The sequence below is a fragment of the Phalaenopsis equestris genome, unplaced genomic scaffold (assembly GCF_001263595.1).
Source record: "Phalaenopsis equestris unplaced genomic scaffold, ASM126359v1 Scaffold000258, whole genome shotgun sequence".
NCBI classification, from domain to species: domain Eukaryota; kingdom Viridiplantae; phylum Streptophyta; class Magnoliopsida; order Asparagales; family Orchidaceae; genus Phalaenopsis; species Phalaenopsis equestris.
This window is the reverse complement of record NW_018164700.1, coordinates 561,294-584,667: the sequence shown is the minus strand read 5'-3', so window position 1 is coordinate 584,667 and position 23,374 is coordinate 561,294. Positions and strand designations below refer to the sequence as shown.

The 23,374-nt window shown below is 33.8% G+C and overlaps 1 protein-coding gene and 1 long non-coding RNA gene across 2 annotated transcripts in view; one reads left to right on the top strand and one right to left on the bottom strand.

Annotated features, from left to right (window-relative positions):
* LOC110024545 (QWRF motif-containing protein 2-like) overlaps window positions 1–15,809 on the bottom strand; it is a 37,015-nt gene extending 21,206 nt beyond the window's left edge. The window contains exon 1 of the mRNA XM_020724571.1: window positions 15,619–15,809. The gene's annotated coding sequence lies outside the window, so the exon portion shown is untranslated. The remainder of the gene's footprint in view (window positions 1–15,618) is intronic.
* A 4,661-nt stretch (window positions 15,810–20,470) lies between these two features.
* On the top strand, window positions 20,471–22,106 carry LOC110024483. The gene is made up of 3 exons (XR_002294005.1): window positions 20,471–20,594; window positions 21,670–21,799; window positions 21,911–22,106. It is a non-coding gene; the product is annotated as an uncharacterized LOC110024483 (long non-coding RNA).
* The last annotated feature ends 1,268 nt before the right edge of the window (window positions 22,107–23,374 follow it).

Sequence of the window (23,374 nt, the reverse complement as noted above, 5' to 3'; positions counted from 1 at the left end):
TATATATATATATATATATGTATGTATGTACATTTAAAAAATTAACTGCTTCATATCTTATCTTCACAAATTTTCACCTTAAGCTATTTGGTTTTGCACTAAAAATACTAAAAGAGCTTATTCAAATAATTTAAATATAAGTTGGAAGATTTACATTAATAATACTTAATTTCTATGTATTTACTTATCTAACACTAATTCTTTAGTTTTTACACCTTATTTATGTTTGAAAATGTGTATTTCATAACTTTAAAAGCAAAAGTAGTTATATTTTTTTATGTGATAGGAAACATTGGGTGGTATAAATATATAATTTAAAATTTATGTATTAGATATTGTTGAAGCTTAATTTATCTGTAAATCAAACATCGAAGAATAGAGCATAGAAAAAAAGAGGAATAGAGAGAGAAATAGTGAGATTGACTGAAATTCGAGATATCTCCTCTTTTTTTTTTTTTTGCATGAGATGATCTTCTTATTTATAGAATAGACAGTGTAATATGGTGATTTTATATTTTTGTCCTTGCTTTGATATTCTAGGTATTTTACAGGCATGAAACTAACGATCTGCTGCTCTCTGGCTTGTTTTGTTGAGTTATATGACTTCGACTTGGTAGGGCTGATTTGATTAGCGGGGTTTAGTCTGTTGCGACGAGATATAGATATATATACCAGTTGATATGGTATATATATAAATCAAACAGGAGAACGATCGACGAAGCAAAAAAAAAAATAGAACGAGAAAAATCACATCATAAAGGAACACACAGATTTACGTGGTTCGGCAAATTGCCTACGTCCACGGAGTTGCAGAGGATTTTACTATTTCAGGAATTTACAGCAAACTTACAAGAGGAATCTCTCACTTCGTTGTTCTCTCTTTCTTTGCCCAACTCTCTTTTATTCTCTCTGCACCGAGATACATCGAAGAAACTCTACACCGAGATACACCGAAGACACCGAAGAAAACAAACTTACAAGAGAAATAAATTCAATTTCTCTTCTGCCACAAGCCACCAAGAAGAAACCAAAGGAGAAAAATCTTCTTCTTCTTCTTTCTTCTTCTTTCACCGCAAGGAACTACTTCTTGCACTTTCCTTCCTTATATCTCGAGGAAACCTTCCTCTATTCCGAGGAAACCGAAAAAGAACACCAACTGTAACTTAACTCTAAAGGACAGTCGCGCGAACCTTTTATCGCGAGAAGAAAGCAAGAACAGTTGAGCGGGACGAAGTGAAGCCAAGCTTCGCAGCAGACGCTGGCGCCTACGGTTCGTGAATCGACGCTAAAGGGAGGGGTATCAAGAGGCGTGGGTCGGGCTCCAGCGCTTAACAATCTACCACTTGGAGACTGATATACCTGCTACAACGTCTTCTTCCTCAAACTGATATCCTCCACTGGCAGTGTCGCCTTTTTCTTCAAACATGAATCCTCCAACTCTGCAACTCAAAGTCTTGTCTTCACTCCAGAAGACCAACTGAAGCTGTGCACAACTTCAGTTTCTCAAGAGTAACACCCTCAGTCAACATATTAGTATGGTCAACATAGCTTTGCACCTCCAAGCTATTTCCTAGATTACTCTTGTCTCTGCTTACAACTCCCACTGCATGGGCAATATCCTTCCTTTGTTGAAAGCCTTTTTCAACACATCTAGTCTTGCACCTTTTACTGCCACAAAGTTCAGTCTTCATCTGGTACACCCACTTGTTATGAAATGTCTTATTCCCTTGTCAAAGTTCTGCCAACTCTCACTTACTCAAACTTTCATCTTGCAAGATTTTTTCATAGCTTTATAGTTCTCCACCATCTGTCTGTGGAACAGTAGGAATGGGTGCCCCGGACCCACTCTCCTCTTCACTTCCATCATCAACAAAACTATAAACTGTCAGCAATAGTGCATCATGTACTACTTCAGATACCACATTTGTGCTATCATTCTCCATATTCTTAGGATTCCTGTAGTTCCTCTTTATGTGACTAGCCTTGCCAAAATTCCAACAGGTTGGCTGCTGACTAGACTTTGATTTTGATCTCCCTTTATTTGAGTTTTTGTCATGTCATCTCCCTCATGTCATCTCCCTCTGAAATGTCATCTCCCTCTGAAATCAACATTTAGTGTTGAACTCGTACCTGAGATCTTGGTAGAAGCTTTCTTGCGAACCTCCTTTGCCAAAATCAAATCATGAATATCATCGCATTTCAGTTTAGAGTTACCCGCAGAACTGCTAACTGTCATCCGCATGGCTTCCCAACTATTTGACAACGATGTCAACAATATCAGCGCACTTATATCATCATCAAAATCAATTTCAATAGACAACAATTGATTCCTGATAGTATTAAAATCATTCAAGTGTTGAGCAGCAGAAACACCTTCCGCCATTTTCAAATTGAATAACTTCTTCATCAATTATATCTTGTTATTCGCTGAAGGCTTTCCATACAAACCAGATAAGACTGCCATGAGATCTGCAGTCGTCCTTTCCTTGATGACGTTGTACGCAATGGACCTCGATAGGGTTAATTGAATAACCCCCAGAACTTGTCGATCCAACAAATTCCTTCAGCCTCATCTATCCTTTCAGGTCTTTTCCCCAATAATGGAAAATGAAGTTTCTTCTCATAGAGATAGTCCTCTATCTGCATCCTTCAATAACCAAAATCTGTGTCATCAAATTTTTCGATCCCTGAAACCTTCACTTGATCTGCTGTCATTGTTCTTCTTCATATCCGAACAAATCTCTGATACCAGTTGTTGCGACGACATATAGATATATATACCTGAAACCTCTACTTCAACTGCAAATCAAACAGAAGAACGATCGACGAAGCAAAAAAAAAATAGAACTAGAAAAATCACAACATAAATGAACAAACAAATTTACGTGGTTTGGCAAATTGTCTACGTCAACGGAGTTGCAGAGGATTTTACTACTTGAGGAATTTGCACCTGTCGATCACTTCAACTTACAAGAGAAATCTCTTAATTCGTTGCTCTCTCTTCTTTTCTCTCTTTTCTTCTCTCTACACTGAGATACACTGAAGAAACTCTACACCGAGATACACCGAGTAAGATAAACTTACAAAAGAAACAAACCCAATTTCTCTTCTGCCACAAGCCGTCAAGAAGAAGCCAAGGGAGAATAATCTTCTTCTTCTTTCTTTCTTCTTCCTTCACCGCAAGAAACTATTTCTTTCACTTTCCTTCCTTCTATCCTGAGAAAACCGAAGAAGAACACCAACCGTGACTTAACTTTAAAGGAGAGCCATGCGAACCTTTTATCGCGAGAAGAAATCGTGAACAGTTGAGTAGGACGAAGAGAAGTGAAGCTTCGCGACAGACACTGGTGCCTACGGTTCGTGAATCGACTCCAAGGGGAGCGGGTCGCGACTGTTTCGCGATCGGGAGTGTGGGAGCAGGATCGAGAGGCGTGGATCGGGCTCCAGCGCTTAACATAATCGGCGTTGCCCGTCTAATAAGCTTTATTAACATCGGGTCAGCAGAACGTGTTCGGTCGACTGAGTTAATATACTTGTCAACCCTTGATAATAGATGGGGGAACTTCTGGATACCCTCGATATTTTTAGTTATGCTATGGTTCTAGCTCTTCCATCAAGTCGGCTTCTTCATGCCAGTGGACTCAGATGCTTATTTATCTCGTTTTTTTACCGAAGGGCTCCAATTCAAGTCATTCAATCAGTTTTTGTGGCTCAACTGGATTTAACCTTACTTGTTTTGGCTCAGATGGATGCATCTAGTAGGATAAAGTAGGCTTCTTGGTCTTCTATTAGTGAGTCCCTTTTTGTCATACTCTTTTCCTCTAAATCATCAGATCTTCTCAGGATCAACGCCGATAAATTTTCAATATGCTGAAATGTAAATACATATAAATTACGTGGCATGTATGCAAATTCATCTAAGAAGCTAGACTATATGATTATAAAAGATCATTCAATATAAATTTGAGCATAAAAATTATAGAACCATTCATTAATGAATATAAAGGATCAATAATTTAATGATGAACCTGAGAACACTATTTTACTATGGAGAACTAGGAATGAATCTATTAGATTTAGGGTTATAGCTTTAAGCCATTGAACCAATTCATTTAATTTTACTTTAATCATATTATCTTCAATTTAATTTATTATTAAATTTGATTTTTGTAGTTAAATTCAGTCCTGCTAAAAATATCAAAAGAAAAATTTATATAAGATATTATCATTATAAAAAAAATTTGTTGTTAGGATTACCCCATTGGCTATTAATTTGTATTAGGATATGTTTTAGAGTTACCTGTTCATATTCCAAGACGATCATTTTTCTTACCTTTTGAACTCATTTATGTTTAGAATAATCTCATTAGTTTTAATTAAATGAATGTCACTTTTGATTAGGGAATCTATTATAAATTTTAGGTGCTCTATTTATAAATAAGAGACTTTAAATATTAGATTTCCTTAAAAAAACCTTATTGTCCTCTACAACTATTGTTCTGATTTCCCTGTGAATCGTGTGCACGGAAACTAGCTTCAATCAAGATAGAGAGACAAGGAGTGAACAATAATGAGAATAGTAATACGTCATGTCTAAGAAATAATCTTCTTATTATAAAAAAGATAATACAATCTGATTATGTTAAATTTTCGTCCATGCTTTAAAAAATATTTTACATTATATTCTTAGTATTTTAGATGTATGAGTCTATCACTCGGTTGCACTCTAGCTCTCAACTAAGTTTGTGTGGCTTCGGGTCAGCAAGACTGGTTCAGTCAATTAGGCTTGGTCGTCATTACTGACCAGCTGATCTAGTCTGGTTGTCAACCCTCAATAGTAGATGGAGCGACATCTGGGCGTCCCTGGTAAGATTGGAGATACTAAGGCATCAGGTCTTCCCCTGGGTCGACTTCTTCATGGTATTTGGTTATGGTATCTCTTTTTCTCGTTTCTGAACGGAATGATTTAGACTCAGATCATTTGGTTTATTTTTTTTATCATCATCGTGGCTTGATTAGCATTGGCTATGACAGCCTCACTCAGTCGGACATGTGGTCTTTTATTTGTGGATCCTCCTTCGTTGTTCTCTTTTTTTCTATATCGTTGAATCACTTCTCTGAATTAACACCGGCATATTTTCGATGTATATATTTTATTTCACTGATTTTCTTCATAAAAGCGATGTGGTGATAAAAAATAAGATAATTTAATGCAAAAAATATATTATAATTATTATTAATTAGTGAGTCAATAATTGAAATCTCTTGATTTTCGCACATATGATTGCTATGAATAAAGTGCGACGAGTCTCTTTATATTTCATCTTTGTTCTTCATCCCTTCTTGTTTGAATAGGAGGGACCATTTCCTATCCTTTGACCGACCCTCTCTAAGGGGTAGCTGAATTGCCATCTCAATTGACCACCCCTTGTTGGGAGTTTGTGAGAATCAGAGAGTGCAGGCTTGGAGGAAGATGTCGCGGAGCCGAAGGACCACATTGCTACACTGGAAGAACAGTGGAGTTTGGTTCAAATGTTGCTCTTGGGATGCGCCGAAACTTAGATGAAGTGAGAGCTGGTCTACTCCATATCCCACTACGATCAAAACATCTTGATGATGAATGGTTTGTTTCTAATGGGAGATTTGTCATAGACTGACTCCTTCGCTTCGGCAACATCACTCCTCGAGGCATTAAAAAAATTGCCTTGATCCTTTTCACAAAGTATATATGCTATTAAGATTTCAATGGTATAAATGTAATAAACTTGAATGTTTATGTGTTAGACATGTAAATACATAAGATTGTGCGGTATGTATGTAAATTTACCTCCCTAAATGAACGAGCGAAAGGCGAGAATTTGATGTGGAGTGAAGACAAGGGAACAGGATCCGCTAAGCTTTGGTTTTGCCCGATCCGTGACGGCAATCGGATTAACAGATCCCAGTAGTTTAGATGGCGCGGCACGTAGGACGTCGGTCCCGCTTTCGAAAACGACATTCTAACGGCTACTTCGGTTCACAAAAAGCTAAAAATATTAAATTTCGATTACAACTAAATACATAATTAATATGTGCGATTTTGAAAAGGAGCGAGATTAGACTGCTCTTTGCAGAAGCGGTGGCTCCTTAATTTGAATCTGGTATTTATTTTTATAGTTAATGAAATATAAATAATCATATTGCATGTTGATGCTATGACTCATGCAACATTTTATATCTAATAATATAATTTAGATAATGCTAATCTTCATTATATTATAATTATGATAATATATGCAATTTATTAACCTTCTAATTATTTAGGATTTTAGTGTTTCGTTGTATAATTAGAAGTATTAGTTTTAATATAAAAAATTAGTTATTATTAAGTTTTTTGAATATTTTTCTAATTAATAATTTATTGATAAATATAAATATCTTACTTATATTTTTTTGATATATTTATTAGATTTAATTTTGATTAGAATATATATGAATAAGAAAATTATCTTTAGAATACTTTGAGGGAATTTTTATGAGCATGGTTTAAAAATCATATTTGTGCTGAGCTAAAAATTTTATATTATATTTATCTGAATATAAATTAAATAAATTTAAAATTGTTCTGATTAATTTTTTCTTAAATTCGTTTAAGGTTGTACCTTTCAGTCCTAAGACAAATGTGCTGGATTTTAAATGGGCTTTCTGTAAGCCCATTTATGATTAAAAAATTACGAAAACTGGCAGTCGCCCAACAACTCCACAACTGCCTTGAACTTGAAGGCTTATGAGATCCAACATTTGGCATCCTTCTCGAACTAACCCATAATTTCTAGTTAACGTGATGATTAAATATTTAATATTTTACATAATCATGAATGTATTTTAATGTAAGACAATGAGTCCAAATTAGAGATATAATTGAACCGAGTCAACTCAAGTATAATTCTATAAATGACATGTGAAGTAAACAAAATTTATAAATATATCAAATTCGAGCTAATCTTGTTTTGGTTCCTTAGTACTCAAGATGTTGTAGAATATGCCAAGATATATTATTGATATGCTATCAACAAATTTTTATCAAATGAAATAAATTTTGAGGCATGACATAAATCTAGAAATAATTTTTTGAACAATAAATGTTCAAACCTTGATAAAAAGTCTTCTATAATTCAAATTTCAGTAAACTTATAGTCAAAATGACCAGCTCAATGAGGCAGACCCAATGGTTCCAAAATCAATTCATCCGAGTCAAATCAAGTTCAGATCAAGTCATTAAACTACTTTTGGAAGTTTTCCGAGCATATTTGGAATGTTAAATGATTGTTGAATCTGGCGAGATTATAGTCGAATCGAGTGTCTCGACAAAACAAATCTAACGAGTTAATGATCACTTAATTTTGGCATTGTTAAGACACTAAAATGTCTATTGAATGACGTCTAATCAAAAGAAGCTCTTCAAACTGTTCAATCAAAGTTCATATTTCTGCATTAATTACATCTGAAACTCTATAAATAGAGTCTCACCACTCTCATGAGGGATCCTTAGGCTCCAGAAAAAGAGCTTGAAGCTTTGAGAAGGAGCTCAAGCCCAGAGAAGGAGCTGAAGTCCACCACCACCACCACTGACCAATGTCGATCACCACTGACCTCCGTCGAACGCTGTCAACCGTCGTTAACTTTCGTTGATCACCGTCGACTGTCGTCGATCACCAATGACCTCCGTCGACCATCGATAATTGTTGTTGCTCAGCGTCAATCTCTGTCGACAACCGACAATCAACACCAACCATCGTCGACTACCGCCGACCGGACACCGCCAATCCCTATCGGTCGCCGCCCGTTCAAAGTAACAAATTTATCAGCACGTCGAAGTTGTAACTTGGGAAACCTAGTAACTATTTCCCGCCTCTGGGATAAGTGGTTGCAACTGTACTCGTCTTTTTATAATAAAACTCTTGAGCTGGGTCAGATCTCATGTTTTTTCCTTTTCCAGGTTAACCACGTAAAAACTTCTTATGTCATTATTAGTTGTTTTCTCTTTGCTGAGTGTGTGCTGAATTTTTGCACCACCCTAAGACGATAATTTACTACTCTACTGCCTCAAATTTTCGAGCACACAACAATTATATTTGAAATTATAAAAATTTAAGAATTTAATTATGAAGTTTTTAACATTTATTCTTAGAAATTTTAATTCTTAGAAAATCAATAGAAGAAAGTTCGTCGGAGAACTCTTTTGTGCGAGAATGGGACGTTTCATACTCTTTTACACGAAGATGAAGAGCACACAAAGGAACGGGGAAAGGTTAAAATTCAAAGCTAAAGTTGTTTTCACAATAAAACTTCAACTTCCAATCCAAAGCCATAGATCATACTTAGGAAATTTTCATAATTTAATCGCACACTTTTGACCAACTTTCTCTTAAATGTAGAGATGCTGATTTGAATTCTAAACTTAATTTAGTCAAACTTGTTTTTATTAAGCTTTAACCCTTAATTAATGAACGATTTCTTAAAACAAAATTAGCACTCTACCTATTCATGATAGATTGAACATCATAATTATAAGATAAAATATATTTTATCATAAGTAGATCTCATATAACTATTAAGGTATATAAATAATCTAAAGCATGTCGCCTTAATATTTCAAAATTTGATTTGGATATTTTAAACAATTTACGGCCAATTCTATGATAGAATAAACTATCGTTGTTCTTTTGATGCAATGATTTATATTTGAGCAGTTACAACTATTTAGGGGCTATGATTCTGACCATGTCTACGAATTAAAAATATTGAAATGTCATCAATAAATTTCTATCATCTGACATAAATCTCGAGGCATGACGGATCTCGAGACAATTTTTTGTTCAAGAAACATTGAAACTTTAATCAAAAGTCATGCAAAGCTTTGATTTCAGCAAATTTATAGGCATATTGACCGGCTCGATAGACAGACTGATGGTATCAAAATTGATATAATCAAAGTTAAAACAAGCTCAGATCAAGTTATTAAATCACTTTTGGATGCTTTCCAAGCATATTGGGAGGCCAAATAAATGTCTAAATTGATGAACTTATAATCGAATCGAGTGTCTTGACAATATGACTCCAAAGAGCCCAAGATCACTCAATTCCGACATCATGAAGACACATAAACGTCCATCAAATGTTGTCTGCTCAAAGGGAACTCTCCAAGTCGTCCAATTAAAGTGATTCAAATTCCCGCATTAATAACATTTAGAACTTTATAAATAAAGTCTAACATCTCTCATGAAAGGAGAAAGGAGAACCTGAGACATGAGGAAGAGCTTAACACTTCGAGAATGAGCAAAATTACAACATCACTCCTGTTTTTTGTCCAACGATGATGCTCAACAAGTGGTCGTTAGGCGATGGCAATGGAGATGGATGGGTGGAGCTCTAAGATTCTTCAAATCTATGAGTTCTACCATTCTCTTCCGGTTCAACTCTCTTTCTTGTAGAGATTCATACTTATTCATAGATTTACGGAGTAGCATTGCAGTGATTTTTGTTGAGATCTTAAGATTGGATGACATGGAGTGACCCTTCTTAATAATATGATAGATTTTTTTAAAATATTTGGGTGACTTAATAATATAAAAAAATATATAATCTTATACTCATTGGATTCACCTTGTTAATGCGTTAAATTTGACTATATATAAGATTTGAAGATTATTTGGTTCTCTATTTAGTTCCCTAAAGTTTTTGAGTACTTTTAAAGTACTTAATTTTGGTTCATTTGGAGTTAGATTGGATCACTTCTGCTGGTGAGAAGCTTGTTTAATTTAGATATTTTATAAATTTGTTGGAATGTGTGTTCATATGGCGTAAATTTAATTTTATATATTAGAGGGTTTCAAAACAAATGAAAGTGGAGATAAACATATATACAGGTTGTGTACTTTTATGTTTAAAATAGGTGGCATTTCCTCGTCTAAGAAATAAAATAGTTATTTTTGAAGTATTATGTAATATGGTGTTTGGGTAGCATGCGAGCGAATTGTATAGATGGGTCAGATCGATAAAAGACGCCCAATAAAACAAATTTGTGTTTGGGCTATCTTGGAAGATGAGTGCGGCCCAATAGTACAGTTGGACCAGATCTATATAAGAGGCCCAATGCAACAACCCTATAGAAGTTTGAAGTCTCATTTCTCATTTCTGAGGGACCTATAATGAGAGATGCTTGATTTGTGAAAATATTGTATAAATTTCTTTATATTTTGTAGATTTTTTTGAATGAAATTATATTTTAAGGAAATATAATTTAATATTTTTCTTGTAGGCATAACTGATATTAACAGTGAAACGAAGTGAAAGAAACATGGAGAGAAAATGAGAAGATTTGAAAAAAAAAAACAAGATTTGTGAAGACTGACACCATGGAGCTAGGAGCTGGGCGCCAGGGCGCCAGTCAACTGAAGGCAATGCCAAGGCGCCAGATCAAAGTGGCGCCTAGGCACCCGACACCCAAGAGCAACCCAAGAGGTTGACACTCGGCGCAAACCAATGGTGTCATAGCGTTAGTCTTGAAGGCCAAGGCCATGACGCCATAATAGAGCGACACCTATGCACTAGTACTAGAAACTGCACGATGTTGGGCCGCTCGAGCCACCTCTTCATGGAATTTTGGGCAGTTTTTCAGAGCAGCTTTCAGAGGAGAATAGAGAGGAATATAAGGAGGACCCTGAAGTTCATGTGAGAGGTTCGGTGGAATTTAGACTTCAATTGGTAATTAGGGTGCGACTTCCTAGGGTTAGAGAAGGTTTTCCATCTTGTGTTTGTAGTGATCTAGGCTTGTTCGATGCAAGTCTAAAATAGCGAGTTTTGTTGATTTGTACTTACTGTTATGTCAGGAGTTGCAGGAGAAGAGCAAGGACTTGGGTGGAGCATTCTCAAGGCCAATTGAGGGGGAGAGATAAGTATATTTGTGATTTGAAATTGTAGTTATCATAAACTCATTTGCATGTTGAATCTCTCTGTTTCAATGCAATTTGGTGTTGTTTTATCCATGCTTTCTCAGTAATTCTCCTTGCTTTTCCTTGTGGTGATGTAGTAGATGTGTAGGAATGTGGATAACATGTTGAAATAGTTTTTATTCTTTATCTGTGATGATTTTCCTTTTGCACTTAGTTTACTTTTCAATCTAGTGAAATTGATCTGTTAAAATATGTTGTGAACCTGTAAGAGCTCGGAAGAGTGTAACAAGACCAATTCACATAGCATAATTAGAAATTCTGTAAGTATAATTTTAGATTATTGCAGTAGAATTGATAGCATAACTCAAGTATTTTAAAATTTCATATACTTGCATGGAAACCCTAAGTGTGCAATAATATTTAATTTTAAGAATTCAATTAAGTTGCTAGTGAACATGTCAAGTTTTTTGGAGCTATTACCAATTATATAATTGTGATAATCACTGGGGTGGATCAATGTTGTGTTTATATACTTAGGGACATTCAGACAGAACTTTCAGAATTGTGTTTTTCGAACATACTAACTGCTTATAAAACACTAGCTTCTGAACAGTAGATTTTCAACAACAGCTTCTGAAACCAACTTTTCTACAACTATAGTCGAAACAAACGCACCCTGAATTTGAAATACACATGTGCATGTATAGACCTATGACATTAAATTGTTATAAATATAGATATCAACTTTATGTGTTTAATATGCAAATAGAAAGGATTGTGTAGAAGGCATGTAAATTCCCCCCCCCTTGATTATTTAGTATTTAAAAAAAAGAACTAAAAATCATACTCTTTAATTGGATGAAAACATATGCATGTAAGACCAAAAATAAATGACCTTGTAAGAAAAGATTAATTATATCATTAAAGCAATGATATTTTAAACTTTGGATATAAATATTTATAGGTTACGCTAAAAATGCAAAGCTTATAAAGCCTGGCCCTTCTATAATCACTATATTAGTTATATATGTAATGAGCTACTAGACATAGTGCCACATAGGTAGTCATTATAATGGTGATCTAAAAGCTTGTGCGAATGTGGTGTTACAATTATGTGTAGATAGAAAAATCCAGAAGCAAAATGAGTTATTAACACACCATAAAAAAAGATAATAATGAAAAACGAAGGGTGCGAATGGGAGGGATAAAGTAAAGTTGAAGGTGGGAGAAATAAGTGAATGGGATATATGATAGAGAAGGAGGGTAAATGAGGGGAGAAAATAGTGCTCATATTTTGATTTTTTAGAAGATGAGAGGAGAGATTAAAGGAAGCTGGAACTATGCCTTGAGATATTGAGATATCCTTTGTTAAGAGAGAAGAAATATTATTCGGTAGATATTGTGAGAGAACTATAGTTTGCAAAAGAGTTAAACCCTTTATAAGTATTTTTCCTCGCTTTTATCTATTTTTAACAATACATTCCTTAAGAAAGATAGACATTGTCTCAAATTGGAACTGTTCATAGTAGAAAAGGTGGGCGATTACAAGAATGTGGGGTTTTAGAATATAATGTTATAATTCATATATCTACTAGCGATAATACTGTTTAGATTGAAAAATCACAATTAGATGCAAGACCATAAGTTGCAATTTTATGACAAAGATGATATAGAGATAAGAGTGTGGCTCAAATCCCTATCAAGTTGGATATACTATGACACTACTGTTTTTAAGAAATAGTGCCTTCAAAATTTGCTTATGGCTTTATATAATAAGAGATAATTCATTTTTATTTGACTAGGGTTATGGGTTTATGTCAAAAAAGTTTTATTATTTTTATAATTATGTATTATTAAATAAATAAGTTTGAATTGCTAGTTGATTGATTCATTTATGTCCATGAATATATCATTTAAAGCACATTAACAAATTAGTGAAGTTGCTCAACTGAGGCTTGATATATATAATGCTTGGTTAAGGCACAAATAATACTCGCTATCAAGCTCAATATAATAATTGACCTAAATTTTGATTAAGGTTTGATATATCATATGATTAAGTTAAGTTTATGATAATCTGAATTTCCTCTTTTATTTGGACATTTAATTTCATATTATTAGGATATTTTAAAATGGTACTATTTATAATTGTCAGATAATAATTTACTTTGCTAGCTAAACTCACATGAATATGCAGAAAGCTATTTAAAATCACTTTAAGAAAATTATGAGCTTTTAAGAGATTTAAAGCTTGTTAACTTAAAATTATAGTTTTAAACTTAATAGGATGGGCTCATCAGGGCTCAATAGGCATGATTCTAGATCTCATCTATGTTTCCAAATGAGGCATTTATTTAACTCAGTAATCATAAAGCGAACAAAGCTTTAATTAAGCTCAAATAAATATGAATTTAAATAAACTGAGCTCAAACACTATCACAAAGATCAAATCAAGCTTGAGCCAAGCTAGAGCATGCTTTTGATCAATGATTTTAGCACAAATGTTATCACACAGCTTGGTTCTATTCATTTACATCTCTAAGTAACACATAGATTACACTTGAATTCTCTTGGATCGAGCAAGTGATAATAATTTCTTTGTGATAAAAGGCATGTCATGGCTTGCCATTAATGTAGAGATATAAGGGTCGCATTCCACTTATTATTTGTGTTTATAAGAAAAGGATTGGATATAGAACTCATGGACCTATGTTGAACTTGAGTAAATATGGTGTGCTTATTTTGAGCAAGAGCTTTCTCGAGGACAACTGTGATAACATTCTTAATGACAAATAGGAGGGACCCATCAAAATTATCAAGGACATGAGAGGCTTGAATGTTTCTACAAGTGGGGATGATGTCGACTTTTGGATAGTGCTAGTTATGCAATGTTACACCTCATGCAGCCTAATGGAAAAAAAAAATCCTTTACATTTTACTTTGACTAATTTTTAAATTGATTCATTTGCCATTTTTAAAAAGCCTTCTCTCAAATCTAAAGTTCAAACTTTTTGGAGTATGGGTACTCACAATTTGTTTTTTTGTGCTCATAGGAAAGTGAGTGGATCTCGAGTGGCATAACTTCTTTGACGAAGAGCTTTCATTAGGACTTCTCAAGAATGATCTTGACGACACTTGAAGACAATCTCGAGGACAAACAAAGAGGTATTCGTAGGGCTTAGATTGGTTTTGGAGAGGCATGATATTTTTCTTGTTACACTATATGTTACATAAACACAAATGAAAGTGCCTTATCCATTATGCTTAAATCGTTTGTCAAATCACATTGCGCATCCTTTTTTTATTTAATTTATCCCTCTCATATGTAAAGTTTGAAGAACGAGCTTCAACAACATAAAGAGACCATAAAAAATATTTTAAACGCAGGCCACATCTTTAAACAATTGAAGATGGTGTAATTTCTAAGAATGAGTTCTAATAAGCTTCAAATTGATAAAATTATATATAAAAAAAAAATCAAGGAGACAACATTAGAACAAAGAGAAGCATCCACAAATGATGGAGGTAAACAATAATAAGCCGAAAATCTAAAGCATCAATTGATTTTTTTAATAATACAAACAATTGGTTGATGGAACAGTTTAACAAATCTTCAATCCTATAAATGACATTAGTAAAGCAAATTAGTTGTGCTTTGATTGAGGCAATAATTTGCTATTTAATCAAATAAAATAAAAAAAATATTTTTAACTTCCTAAAATTTTAATTTTAATTATTTGATATTTATAAACTATTTTAATCTCTTTTATAAACGGGACATAGGCTCTTCATAAGTTAAATTTCTCTTCCATCATCTCAAGCAACTTTCCCTTACTTCACCTTGAAGAATTTCTAAATATAATGCAGCCAATGGGCTAGACATGACCCAACCCTATATCTTTGGTGGCATTGGGCATCATCTTTAAGTCAAGAAGACCACAGTTGATAAAATTTTAGATTTTAGAGAGAGAGAGAGAGAGAGAGAGAATTAGGAGTCTAGGAGACATAGGACAGTGCTCAAACTCAAATCATCTTCATGATTATAAGGCCTTGTTAGGATTGTACAATTCTCTAAATTCCTTTCAGCTTATTTGACTTGCTTGGTCTCTTCTTGACTTTTCAAATCCAAAATTCCGATCTTTCTGGTCAAACCAAACTTTCTTTCATTAACTCCTAAACAGAGTCATCAATTTCTTCCTTCCTACCTTCTTTGAATCACTCCCACTCTTGTAGAAAAGAAAAAGAAAACAAATTTCCATAGGCTCCATCTAAAACCAAAGCTACAAGAAAATTGCTCATCAAACCAAACAAGAGAAACATTGGGAGAGCTCGCTAGATGGCCAAAACCATTACTGCAGTACTAAATACTGTTCTTCTATCTCCATCAAGCTTGGCTGCAGCACTAAATTTTCATAAAAGCCCCAAAAATCAAGTGATTTGGATTCCAAAAACAGCAAAATTTCAGAACAGAATTACCAGCTACAATCAACCGAAAGAGCCTTAAAAAAGAAAACAAAATATATGCAAAATTCTATTTTTCGCTTCTTCTTTTATTCTATTCTGAAATTAATTTGTAATTAAGTAGCGCTCATAATTCATATAACACTACACAAAACAGATTAAAGAAATAAATAAATCAAATCCAAAAGCCAAATTCTAAGCTAAAAAGAAGTGAAGAAAATACCTGAAACTGATGAATGAACACTGAGAAGAACGCCAAAGATGGAGAGAAAGAGAGCATAAGAAGACGAAGCAGGTGCGCGCCAACACTGTCATCAATCCCAATCCAACTAAGCCTTACAAGTCTTCTCTGTCATCTTACACAGCACTTCAACTTTCAATTTCTGTTTCTATCAATCAATTTCGCTTTTTTCTTCTCACCACCTCTTTGCTTTCAAGTAGGTTTTGGTGTGATTTGTGAGCACTTCCATGCTTTATTTTTTTTGGGTACCAAGCTGACACTTTTACAGATAGGCACAAACCATCCACTTTTTTTCCAACTTGTCCCACTTTTTAATTTACTGCAAAAAGGAAATGGCAAATTAGCCATCTTCTTTTGTTCCTAGTGAAGCTTTAAACTTTTTCTAGCTTATGCCTAAAAAGCTGTTAAAGTAGTTTAGGTTTAATATATTTGTCTTTCTAAAAGAATATATTTTGTGTTCCTCAATATTAATATATAAAATGAAAAATAAAATAGAAATGAATCCAACTGATTTCTTAATTTAAATAATAATAATTTTTTTTCTTAAAATGATGGAACATCATAATATTAAATTTGATATAACATTAAAACTTATAATTTTAACAATAGCTCCATATCTTATAAAAAATTTACAAAAAAAAAAAATGTTGAGGCTTGAGATAATGATATCATCATTTTTAAGTCTTCATAATCAAGAATAAATGGGAGATATCTTCTCGTGTTAATTATTTCAATTGGAGACTCTCAAATGGATGGATGTGATGGTAGAGTCAAAATGGGCGATGAAGTAATTATTTGTGAACAAATAATCTTCGAAAAAGGTCCATGTATGTAATAAGTGTAAAAATGTCATTTTTGAAGAAGTTTGAGTGATTTTCGGCTACTTTTTCTTAGAAAATATTATGTTTCAAAATATAATACTCATATGTAAATTCATACATTCTTTTCGTAGTTTATGACTACTAAGATTAGAAGTTGTTCAGTTCAGAACTGTCTGTGAATAACCCCTAAGAAATATATTGTTGTAAGGAGAGAGAAACATGCAGCAAGACATGAGAGATGAAGTATTTTAGTATATAGTTTTAACAACCTCTATTACATTTAATATTACTTTATTTATAGAGATTTAGGAATAGTGTGAAATGTGAATTACACCCTTGAACCTTTTAATCAGCCGGCCTTCAATCGAGCGGCTTCATGCCAAGCGATTGTTGAATATCTGGTGGATCACTTATATGTCGCAAACCTTTACCTGAGTGATCTCCAAGTCAGTCAATCTCTTGTTCGACTGGCACCCACTGGATCAGTTTACCTTTGTTTGGCTTCTCGATTGATCTCCAGTGTCTTGTTCGACCGATCTCGGTTGAACCTCAATCTGTCTCTCGACCAACCTCCGACCTCTAGTTCGTCCAGGCTCTAGATATCTTTACTTATTCTCATAGATTTTATATAGTGACACATGCTCCACATTGAGCCATTTGATTTGCGGAAAGCCTAATGAAATATATTTTGATTCTAGAAAGGTATAAGCGCCATCATGTTTAAGCTAACTGGGCAAAGGACTTGTTCTACTCAGCTACATAAATAAATGGATTAAAGTTTATTATTTATGTTTAGATTTATATTGATTTCATAATTTATTTTTGGTACGTTTTTATCATTTATCTTCTTATCTGAACCTTTTAGATTGCCTTAGGATTTGAACTTAACATGTACATAAAAAAATGGTCGAGATAATATAATGATTTAGATAAAAAGATAGACGATGAAACATGTCAAAAATAAATTATGTATATAAAACGATATCATGAAGACCTATAACTCCCATTTTAAAGTAAGGTCTATAAAAAGATATCATGAATATATGTAACTCCCTATTTAAGTAGAGACCATAAAAAAGTAATAATAACATGTAACTTCGCCGACAAACATGTAATTTTAGATTTGGTCCCTCTATTTCCTATAAATAGGAGAATAATACCGCTTATGGGCCCATGTTCTGCACAAATATCCCTCTGCTCTTTCTCTTATAATCTCTATATTCAATATATAAAAATGGGTAAAAAAGCTCGGAGATACCCCGTTTTCCCCTATAAGGCAAGCTCATGCATACCATTTTATTTATTTTCCCTTATTTGTCTCTTTCTTTTTCTCCTTCGAAGTTCGTGCTACTTCGATCCTTGGGTATATCTCACAGGACAGATTTGCATTCAACAGTTAATAATTTGAAATATTAATATGAGGTAAGGGTTCAATCTCATCATCAACACATTGGTAACAAGGCAAAATTAGGCACGGTATTTTTATAAAAGAAAAAAAAACCCTATAAATTACGATTTTTTCCCACTAAAGTTTAAACGCAAACCAAATACTGCCTATGTGACATATTGCAGGCTTGCCACAATAAAATCACCAAAGGCTGCTAATTCTACTTAACGATCTATAATGTCAAGATATAGCTTCTAATTTACATATCTCCCCATATAAATACTATTAATATGTAATATTTGAACATTTTGATTTAAGAAATTATATTTTTTAAAAAAAATATTAACATGAACATTTAAACATATTTAATATTTATTTTATCATATTTACTTATATCTCAAAAAATAAAAACCTCATAAATTTTAAAAATAAAAATCTCATCTTTTTCTTTTTGTAAAATAACCTACAATTTAATAATATTCAATTACTTATTTTGAAAAAAAGAAAATAAAAATAGTCATAATTTTTAAGAAGTGCCTTTTAAAAATTGATGTATATTTTTAAGAAAATTAAAAATTAAAATTGCCCCGTTGAGGCATGATTTTGCTGAAACGTGAGTGCAAAATGATAATTAATTAATGTAATTTCCGGTAAATGTTTGATTTGGACTGGGTTGGGGATAAGATTTAATTTGGGCCGAGGACAGAGCCCACTTAGCATCGTTTTTCGAGTCTATGATGAGCACTAAGTTGACTTACCAAATACTAAGCCTAACAACGTCTTCGATCCGGGCAAACTGGGTTACAAAAGGGTGAGAAGTGTGGAAGAATCGGGTGAAGGTGAGAACTGTGGGCAAAATGGATTTCGGTGATTCCACGTGATTTTTGGGCTAGATCAGAGAGAAAAATTTGTGGAGCGTGGCATGTAAGTTTCTTTTACGTGGAGAACTTATGTGAGTTCTTTGTAAAACCTTCTGAATTTCATAGTGAAAAATTATAGTGGTGTGACTATGTGGTTTTTTTTTTTTCAGTTCTTGAGTTTTTCCACGTAAATTTTTATGTGTTTTTTTTTGTTGCTTTGATTATGCTTTCGTTTTAATTTTTTGTTCTGGTTTTTTATCGAATTGGTGTGATCTCGTTATTCTGCAACGTGGTTTAGTTTCTAATTGATCTTAAGCCCCGATAAAATTAAAAATTGTTCGTTGGAGATTTTCTATCAACTAGTATCAGAGTCGGGTTCGATTCAAGTGGAAGCAATCACCGAAGAAGTAAGGTTCAATGTGTAGAAGTTCAATGGGAAGAACCACGCTTTCTGGAAGATTCAGGTGGAGGATTTGTTGTATGAGAAAAAAATATATTTGCCTCTACAAGAAATCACAAGTAAGCCCGAGTCAATGTCTATAGAGGAATGAGAAGTATTGGATTAAATGACACTACGTTTGATCTGATTGACATTTTCCTAATATGTTGCATCAAACATTATGGATGAGAAAACTACGGTAGATCTCATGGCAACACTGATTATGATGTATGAAATATATTCTGCTTCCAATAAGGTTTTTCTAATGAAGAAATTATTCAGCATGAAGATGGTGTAAGACAATTCAGTGGTAGAATATCTAAATAAATTCAACACTGTGATGATACAGTTGTGTTCTGTGGGGATAAAGTTTGAGATGAGTTCAAAACACTTGTGATAATATCTTAATTGTGAGAAAGCTGAGATATTTTGGTAATAACAGTGAGTTATTCTTCAGGGAATTCACAGTTGAACTTCAATGATATCCTAAGTCTGATGCTGAAAAAAAAAGGTCACAGAAAAGCAGCAAATGGTGAATCTTCAAGTTCTACGTAGAATGCTGATAACAAAGGAAGGAATATGGGTAGTAAAACAGTAAAAGGCAGATCCAAGTCCTAGGAAAGGAAGCCTAAGTCAAGCGGATAAGAATGTTGGAACTGCGGTAAGAAAGGGCATTTCAAGAAGAAATGCAAAGCTCCAAGGGAAGCTAGTAGTGAAGGACATGAATGTAGTCTTTCTACTAATGTCTCCATAGGTGAAATCCAAAATCACTCCCCGATGTTATCTCTAATCAAGACTGCATCCTGGATAGTGGATTCAAGTGTCTCTTTTCATGCTTGCCCCAATAAAGAGTGGTGAGCGGCGAAGGATGGCATGCAGCGGGCGACAACAACATGCGGCGATGGAGGTAGGTGGTGTCGAGAGCTAGCACCAAGGAGCGGATGGCCAGCGGCGACGAGCAGTGAGCAGTGATGGTAGGTGGGTTCACTTGCAGGCGAGAGGTTATTGGCGAACTGCGGAGGCGGAGTGCAATAACGGTGGGCGGCAGCGACTTGTTTAAAATATTATACATGAATGATATAATTTAAATTCGATCAAATCGACCACATTTTAAATTCAGTCAAGATTAACAACGATGTAAACTTTAAATTCATTAAAGGGCCATTTTGATTTGATGTAAGGTTGGTGCAAAATAGAATAAATACATGAATTCTAACTTCTTTTTTTGTTTAGTTATCATTAAACTCGAAGTAAAATTAAAACACCATGGAATTTAAAAGTTTCAAGATAATTAAGAACTCAGCGCAAAACAAAATTATCACGCAACTCTTCCCCTTCGACTTCATTTCACGCGAAACCCTTCCATGTTATTTCGTTCGCAGTCGCTCTCTCCTCTCATCTCGCGATACTGCCTCCCGATCCTCCCATCGTCGCTTCGGCCTCCGTCTCAGGTATTAGTTTTTTTTTTTTTTTTATCAGGATTGGGATTATTAATGCAATATGACTGGTAGAAATCTAGAATAGGGTTGCAAAAGCGGGATGAAGTTTATAGGTATGTGACAAAGGAATGAAAACCAGACAAGTCATATAAAGCTGCTATGTAATGGGATATGACAAGTTTTCACATCAGTGCTTTTTGAACTTGGCATCAGGTGTAGAGAGGGATTTAGAAAATGTATTGGGTTGTTTGGGAAGAGATCATGTTATTAGGGGTTTTTGTGAGACGCAAATACTATTATGTAATGGAAAATCTGCTGGAGAGAAACGATCAAAGAAAAGTGTAGAAAAGTAATTGTGCTCGGGTGTTAGTAATGGAGGAAGAGTGAATGACAGAGATAGATAAAAGTTTGGAGTTGTGGTCTAGATGTGTTAATTGAGGGTGAAACAGTGGTGGGTTGTTATAAAAATACTTGATTAGTGTTTGGTGGGGCAAATTATAATAACTTTATATTTTATCTTAGCTTCAAATATTTTAATATATGAACTAATTTGATCATGTATATGCATGTTCTATAGAAATGGATGAACGAAAAGAAGACAATGAAGAAGAGTTGTCCGATTTTGATAATTTGAAGCACTATAATAAGTAATATCATTCAATTATTCATGCAGTTGTTACTACTGTATTGACTAGTATATTCATATTGTTAGATGAGACGAGAAGTCAAAGAAGAAATTATAATCCTGAATGAGATATCCAACTTCAAATATAGGTCTCTAGATTATATCTTGGTTCTGATTTTAATTGTGTAAACATGGTGCGAATGGTAAAATAACATTTTTTCAAGTTGTGCGACTTATTGCGAACAGGAAGACTGCTTGCCGATACCAGCTATATTGAGTATGATAAAATGCCAGACCTCTTAAGGTTGACTGATCTGCACCATTTGGATTTGCATTGATGATTTCCTTTAAAATTTATATTTTCATAATTTCATTCATTTGATACATTTAATAATTTAAACTTTATATAATAGTTCTTTTGCATTACTTTCATACTCCGTTCCAATACATTCCTTCCTACAGGGGGACAATAAGATATGCAAGCGTTCATGCCCACTTAGATCACACAGGAAGTAAGAGTGATGATCTAGAGTCATTGACCTACACATTGATATTCCTCATCAGTGAAAGGTTACCCTAACGAGGTTATCATGTATAATTTCATAATCTGTTATATTCATATATTGTATTTGTTCAACACTTCTAGCTTTTCTATTTTAAATTTTGATCTTGTATTTACTTGTTCAAATACCATACCTTACAGGGAGACAACAAGAGTTTTCTTGTTTGTAAGAAGAAGATGGCAACCTCTCCTAAGCTGTTAGTTGTGTACACGAGATGGGTCTATCTGCTGAGAATATAATAGAAACAAGATTGTTCACACTAGCAAGTAAGACTCTCCTATAGCAATTTGAACAAAAAGAAACACTCCCTCATAGCAGTTTGATGGAGTCTGTTAATTTTACAAACAAATATTCTTCGGAGTGACAGTTTTCATTATTTAACTTTATGCAGTTTTGACTTTGATATTTAACGAAGTACTTCATGCCATTTTCAGTGAAACAAAGGTTCAGATGGTTAAATTTTCTCCTTTTTTTTTTGGTCAATGAGAATGAAATAATTAAATTTTCTAATAACTTATGGGTAGATTATTAATTTGTAAACATGGATTTGATTTTTTTAATATATATTTTTTACTTTAAATTAATTAAATTCAAACACATCTTATAATTTTAATATAGTAGTCATAATTGAATGGTCGCTACGAAATTGTATGTAACGACGTAACTCAGAGGATTAGGTCTTACATTCTGTAAGAATCTCGATTGATTCACACTGTATCACACATCTGAATATTATTATATTAACTTGTTTGCAAAAAATAAAAAATAAAAAAAATAAAAAGTACATTTGTTATGGTGGGAATCAACAAACAAGAAAAATGATTCTCCTGTATTTCCTATACAGAGAAACGAATAGCATACAGAGAAATAATACACTACATTATCTTCTACTGTGCATTTATTTTTACATCGAATTAAACCGACGGAAAAACTTTACATTGTAATTGTAAATTTTCATACCAAACATAAAATTTTCTTAAATCCCTGCAAAAAATTTGTAGTATACCACTAATTCACTTAACCAAACAGCCTCTTAATTATTTGGAAATTGCCCAAAAAAAGGTTGTTTGAAGTGTTAGAAATGGTGGAGCCTGGTCCACTATGTTTGGACAGTTACTTTGCTTTGGAGAGTCGCACATTTTCACAAATAACCACTCCTGTCTTCCTCCTTTGTAAAGTGAAGCATTTCTTCGCCCCCTCTTGTTTGTGAGAAAAGCTTCGGATGGCTCTCCGTTGGTTTTGGTAGTCACACTTTGAGTTCTTCTTCGATTTCTTCGGGATAGAAAAATGTTTCCTCGGGGTAGAGGAAGAGAAGTGCAAGGAGGAGTAATTCCTTGCGACAGAAGGAAGAAGAATGAAGAAGAAGAAAATTGTTCTCCCTTGGCTTCTTCTTGGTGGTTGTGGCAAAAGAGAAATTGGGTTTATTTCTCTTGCAAGTTTGTCTTCTTCGGTGTATCTCGGTGTAGAGTTTTTTCGGTGTATGTTGATATAGAGAGAGAAGAACAAAGAGAGAAGAAGAGAGAGAGCAACGAAGAGTGAGAGATTCCTCTTGTAAGTTGAGGTGATCGACTGGTATAAATTCCTCAAGTAGTAAAATCCTTAGC